Consider the following 7,473-nt stretch of genomic DNA (forward strand, 5'->3'; position numbering starts at 1 on the left):
CTTCCTCTGTGTCTATCGCCTAGACCCCAACCTTCCTTCGTGTCAACCCACATCAAGCATTACAGCTACAATATTCAAATATTTTTCAGCCCTCGTGTAGGGATTTATTAATATTCAGGAGGCAGAGATGTCAGTTACATTAGGTGTCACCACTTAGAAGTGGACATCATGGCCTTAAGCTTAACATCTCATCACATAATCCAAAACCCAGAAGACTTGCTACTCCTCAGAGCACAATGACTGCTCCTCAGACAAACATGACATCATAATGCAGAACAGAGTTCACAACCCTATATAGCACATGGAATTCTATTACGCCAACCATCTTTCTAACTTACCAGGGAATAGGAAAGTAGGGAATTCTAATTATCTAACTATCTCGTTGATTTACCATAGGAAATTCTAATTATCCAACTATCTCCCTGATTTACCATCGGAACATCTAATTAAATGGATAACAGTGGAGTATATAGCTTTAAAAAAAAATGCAATTGATTCCCAAGGAACAATAGTCACTAAACTGGTGGGAAAGCACAAATTCAAGACACCAGTTTTCTCATCCCAATTCACGGACATTAAACTGGCTTATTAACTTATTATCAAATGGGTTGCTATAGAATAAGCACTATATAGAGTGTTTTATCCAATGCACCCCCAAACTTTGGTATTCATAGCTATTTCTGTTCCAGATATTTCAAAGCTAGCCATAATTTTATAGGACATCGATGTAATAATAGCATTTTATTCTTAGGACACCTATGAAATGAGAGCGGTAAAATCACTAGGTCCATTCAAATAAGCTGTTATCAAAAGTAATCAATACTTAAAGATTGGTGATCAAAGCTATTTCTGTTCCTGATGACTCTGCTGATGTAAATGAAAATAAAACAACTGGCAAGCAATAATTTCACCAGAAACTATCCAATGCATAGCGTTTTTTTTTTTAACGTACGTGTCAACAATACGGTGTCTGAAACGCTAGGAAATATCTGAAGGAACTACCTAGCGCCCTACTATTTTGTCCCTTAATATTAGTGCATTGATCATTTAGCCCCAGCTAATCATACATATCAGTCATGATTTCTTGTGGATCTGGTTATGAGCATTTCAGCAATGGTGTGCCAGTCACTCATATAAAAAAGACCATAACCTGACACTTAAAAAAATATAATGTTGCTAGGTTTCTTCCGCAGGCGCTTAAGAAATCAATAAGTTAAAAAGTAACTCATCTTGCTAGGTAAATGTGCCTGTAAACTTGCTAACATGTGCATGTCCCGAGCAACAAAAATTGTTTTTTCACACTGGGCGAAGCGGAAGATTCTGGGATAATAGTAGTAAAGCTCACGATAATTATACTCATCATCATTATTACTCACAATCATTCCACGTCACAAGTCAGCAGCCGCTAACTAAAGAAACTAACGCTAGCTAGCAAGCAGTTTGTGACACCAGGGAGGTTGTACCTGCTGTGTCTGAAGATTTGCGGGCTTTCAGCTGCTCTGTGCAATAGCTAATGATCCAGCTAGGTTAGTGTAAGGTATACTAACAAAGATTTTAGCAGTTCAGGCGGATTCTGTATAACCTTCTACTTGTACTTGTATTTAAATTCGGCTAGCTAGATTCATTGAACGTGCGCATTTCAGCGTTACTCAGTAGATCAGTGAGTTAAATTAGGACAGTGAGTCTTTTCTAAGACCTAAACCAGAAGTTTTACTAGAGTTTTAAATCTAATCAGTGCATTTTTTCATAGCACACTTTAAAAAGCTGGAGGGTTAATTCAGGCAGAGTACTGTGCTAATGGTCTGCTGTTTCCACAGGAGTGACCACTTAGAGAGCCATTATATATCAAACTTAAATGAGTAAGTGAGACATCTCAGAGGCTGCTTGGGGTAATATCACTTTTGGCCGAAATAAAATATTTAAATCTTATCCACTGAGTTTAGAGCAGGAGAGAAGAGGAATTTATTTACTAGTATATTATTATCGATTAGGGCAAAAGTGATTTTTAATGTAACTCAATTAATAACCGACCTAACCACGCCCCTTATGATTTTATCATAAGAGTATGGGGGACTACACATGAATGTAACCACCAATTTTCTGCATACGATTTTCTACTGGACTGTTAGCATTAGTGGCACTGGTCTGTTCAGGCACACAGTGCTGTGGTTTATTTAAACTACGCTTAAGTATTTTTTCAGTAACTTTGTAAAAATTAAAGCCAGTGCTATTAATTTTGATCAGTACTGCTTCAGACTGACAGTAATTTGCATGCTGGTGGACTTTAGACTCTTTGAAACTTATTCAGTGACCCTGTAGTGTTGCAGGAGTTCTGTACCCATGAACTGCTGCAGATCTGCTCACCAAAGCATAGCTGGATCTACCAATCCTATTGTGGGCATAGAGGCTCCTGTGGGCAGGTGTCAGCAAGGTTGCATCTGTCCAAGTAGTGTGCATGGACATTTGGCAGAGTCAACTGTGAGCACATGGCATGAAAAAATATATACTGGAGGGAGCAGAAGCTGACCTTTCACCTCTGCCCTCCCAGTCTGGTGGTGTGCAGTAGACACATAGAGAAGTGGAAACTCCTAAATTGGGAGACAGTGTTTTGCTGACTATGACTCTTGTACAAGAACAAAGTTGCAATAATCCTAAACAGTGCTGTCTAGTAGAAAGTAGCTGTAAGAAGGCTGCTGTGCTAAATCCTGTTGAGTTAAACTTCTAATAACTACAACAGTCCACTGTCACATAAAAAATATAACAGCCATGAAGCCATTGAAATGCCTGAGGGCTGCTTATTCATTCCCCAGTGTCTGTCTGAAACTTTGTGATTTTGTAGCCAGCACCCATGTCTTCTCTCAAAGAGGAAACATGAGTCCATGAGAGAGCACACAATAGAAGAAGGAATTAAACTAGGTGCAGCTTTTCTCTGGAAATGAGCACATGAATAGGGTAATTACCTGAAAATGATTACATGAATTGGTTAATTACTTAACCAATTCATGAGCACAGCCATACATTTGACTTGTAAGGAACTTGTTCACCTGCACATGGACAAGTTTGTGTACAACCTTGCCAGGATCTTTAACTCAATTTCCTCTGTGTGAGAGTGTGTGTATCTTCATCTAGACAGCTGCATTTAACCAGAACATATCTAAAATGCCTCCCTCCACTTCACTTATTCATGATGACAACACAAACACATTGAGCTCCTCAGAGCTCTGAAGTGTGCACACATCTTGACCTGAGGATGTTCACATTCCATGCGTTCCACTCTACCAATTAGAAGTGGGATACTGTTTTATGGTGCACGCAAGATTTATTATTTGACAGCAGCTTCCTGAATTAGATATATTGGGGCTGGTGAAATGCCCTTCTCTGACCAGTCTTTCCAGGGGATTGCCTTATTAATTCAAACCCCCCCCTACCCCCCCCCCCCCCCACAGTCTTGAGCCCCGTGAATCAGGCATCTGCGAGCTGCATACAGAGAGAGAGAGCGTTTCCCTGTGTCTGCTAACTTATGCTAATCCCCGACTAACATGCTTTTAGGCGGAGGTAATATTTAGCTCAGCTATGAAACTGTCTCAAGAGACAGAGGAAACATGGGCATTGTTTGTGCCCTCAGATCACCACTGTGATTCCCCAGTGGTAAAAAAAAAAGTGTGAGGAAGTCATCCAGCAGTTTAAAGGGTCACTTTGCCAGCACATGGAGGTGCTGTTAAAGAGTTGTGGGGACCAGAAGGGGATTCTTCCACATTGCCACCCGGGGCTTTGCTCACACACGTTTATTTGCATCAAGGTGCCCCAAAAACCATCTTCCGAGCTGCTGTCTATAATAATAACGCTGCAGGGCGAAGATACAGGCGGGCGACTCCAGTAATTAGTGGGTCCCTGCTGTTCCTAATCCAACAAAACAACATTTAAGTGTATCAAAAACCTCTCAATGACTGGTAGTAAATGATAGCTATAGAAGTAGTCATAAATACCCTCATATTATTATTATTATTAGAAGTAGTAGTAGTACTAGTAGTAGTATTTAACTGTTCATCATAAGTTAAAATGAGTATTAGAAAAATGAGTATTAGAAACTTATTGGCAAATTTAATTAAAGAAGGCAACAATTCCTAAATATTTCTTAAAAGTTTCCAAAAATGCAGTTGGGAAAATAAGCATAATACAAAGATCCAGAATGACTTTTTACTACAGGGTACATTACTGCATTGACATCAGAACCAATGACTAGTAATAAAAATGAGGGCTATTTGTGCTAGATGACTGACAGTGTATGTGTTTATATAAACCTGCTGTATAAAGGCAGTGGGTATTATCCCACTGTTAAACCTGTGAACATTTGTAAAGTGTCTGACTAAGGGTGAGGGCCAGGGTTTGTTTCCTGTAGTACAGGTGAGCATCATGCTGTGTTTACAGCAACACAGTGTCATCACAGTAGGAGCACCAGCCTAATAACAGTCCAAGTCTGTCTGAACAGCACATGATACCCAGATTAGCACTGCATTGGTTATTAACAGGGGCCAGAGGCTGGTGCTCACTAGTTGCCTATGAGTTGATATAATATTAATTTGGAAATATTAGCTGCTGTTAGCCATCTAACTATCTGAGCAGCTGACACATCTTACTTCTCACAGTTCAGTCTTCATTCTGAAGACTTCTTAATTGTAATTTTGAAAAATAAAAAGCATGTAACACAAGAATTAGACTAATAAAATAGGTAAGCATAATAGACATAAGTTTGTAATTTATGCATTACAGATTTATGTCTGAGTGATTCCATCATGCATAAGAAAACTTTGTATACATAATTATGCATATTTATTTATTCCTACTCAGAGAATTATTATGAAAGTAATATAATAATACATTAAAAGTAATATAAATATAAAAATATATATTCAAGTAATATTGTAGTTCTGAAAAATCAGGTTTGAGCTGTTATCACTGAAAGCTATGTTCAATATAAGAGGTATGTAGACATCCAAACATGTCTGCATAGGGTTAGGGTTAGGAAAATTGATGAAAATCATGTATCCATTAGTTAAACAATCACTAAAATTAAAAAAAGTATGTTTTACTTCCCCACCCGGTATGTAATAATAACATCTGGTAAAGGGTGAAAACCCCCCGCACTGCTACTACGCTAGGTGTAAGAGCCAATTAAGAATTAGGAGATCAATTATTGTTAGTTAAAAACGATTGGAAATTGATGATAATAATTTCAGATTTGATCTGCATTATACATTTATATTTCATTTATATTGAATTGAATGCGGAGGTTGGTTATGTTTGAGCAATGGGACATTGTGTTTTGGGGACTCGTGACTCTCAAGTGTCATGTCATTGCTTTATTGTTTCTGAGTGGATATAGCTCCAGTAGTTTTGCTATTTCTTTTTCCCATTAGTAAACATTTCTAAACGTTATTACGTTGTCTCATTGCTCACGTTTCGAAAACATGTTTGTTTGACTGACAACATGTGGTTCAATAATACAGAATGCCACTCGTCAAAAAAAAATTGCTAGCTCCACAGAGCTAGTCATCAACAGTCAAATGGGATGTCTTTATGCAGCAAAGACTGCCATTGGCTGGTTTGTGAATGGGCCCATAAGGCCCATAAGGCAAGGAAATGAATGACATGGGAAAGAAACTCATTTTCAGCATTCAGGATCTGTGAATTATTACATGGGCCTGACCTGTCCAACACATTAGTTGGTGCCCTTTTAAAATTTCGAGAAGAGCCACTAGCCATGATGGCAGACATTGAGTCAATGTCTACCAGGTGAAGGTGCCAGAGGATGACACAGATCTCCTCCATTTTCTTTGGTGGAAATTGCCCAATGGCAATTTGAACAACCCCATGGAGGACTGACAGTAAACCTCTTTGGGGCCACATCATCACTGAGTGTCACCTCATACACACTGAGAAGAATGGGTGAGGATCACAAGTCTGTTGCATCACCAGAAGTTGTCCAGACTATCTTTTGCAACTTTTGCATAGATTACTCTTTGAAGAGCGTAGCTACAGAAGATGATGCAGTAACCATGGCTAGTGATCTTCCCACCTTTTGTGGCAGTGGAGATTTCACTGTAACGAAGTGGATGAGTCATAGCAGGAAGGTATTAATGTCTGTCCCAGAAGACACTAGTCATCTTGTCTGCTAAACTCCTGTTGAAAGATCTTTGTAAGGAGCAATTTAATATGGATGAGAACATTGAAAGGCATGCAGAAGAGTGTAAACGATGGCTAGAAGATGTTACTCACCTCTCTGACTTTCATGTGAGTAGGTGTTTAAAATCTGCAGACTTTGGGTGCACTGCAGTAGCACTGTTACATCATTTTTCAGATGCCTCAGTGTATGTGTATGACACTGTGTCTTATTTACTTTTGGAAACCAAGGAAGGCAAGAAGCATTGTTCTCCACTGAAACAGGTCACAATCCCCAGACTTGCATTGACAGCAGCAATCATTGCAGTGAAGATAGACAAGATGTTATGTCTATCTCCTGGACAGACAGCACAACAGTGCCCAGGTACATTGATAATGAAACGTCCTATTTCAAAACCTTTGTACAGAAAATAATTGCACTGATCTGAGAAGCCACCAAGCCATCTCAATGGAATACATTGGAACAGAAGAAAATCCTGCAGATCAATGCAGCAGAGGCCTGAAGGCCAAGACATTGGTTAAAGGGGGAACATGGATCAACGGACCAAACCGCTTACTCAACAATGAATGAGATTGGGCAAAACAACCTTTGCAAAGAAGAGAGAGCAATCAAGACAATGTTGACATCAGTTACAGTCAACATGATCAGGGATGAAGATAAGGTCAACCAATGAACAAACTTGGTAACTTTTACTCAGATGGGCATAAACTAAGAAGGTGAGTGGCCTGGATTTTAAAACTAACCTTGCAACAGCTAAAGGAAGAAAGAAATGAGGTATAGAGAATAATCAACCAAACTGAAAAGGACACAGAAAGGCAAAAGTCAAAGGTAGAACAGCATATGAGAAGATTCAGAGCAGCATCTGAAAAGAGATCACTTACTCAGCTAGTCAGCCAAACCAGAGAATGTCAAACATCCAGCAATTCTCTCTAAGCATAGTAAAGTTGCCAAAGGACAGGACACTGGACGCAGTTATGTCTTGGAACAGCTCAGATATAAATAGTGGATTTCACAAGCAAGTTCTGCAATCAGAAAGCTAATCAGCAAAAGTGCAGTGTACCACAGGATCAGTCGAAAGGTTAGAGAGCAAAAAATGGCAGACCTGCCTCAAGATTGCATCTTGCCCAACATACCTCCTTTCTCAGATACTGGAGTTGAATATTTCGGGCCATTTGATATAAAGCAGGGCCAGAGTACAGTCAAAAGGTACATCGTGTTATTCACTGACCTCATCCTTAGAGCCATGTACATCAAGGTTGCAGACTGTGTTGGCATGGATTCCTGCATGAATG

Source organism: Electrophorus electricus, chromosome 6 (genome assembly GCF_013358815.1).
Source record: "Electrophorus electricus isolate fEleEle1 chromosome 6, fEleEle1.pri, whole genome shotgun sequence".
NCBI lineage: Eukaryota > Metazoa > Chordata > Actinopteri > Gymnotiformes > Gymnotidae > Electrophorus > Electrophorus electricus.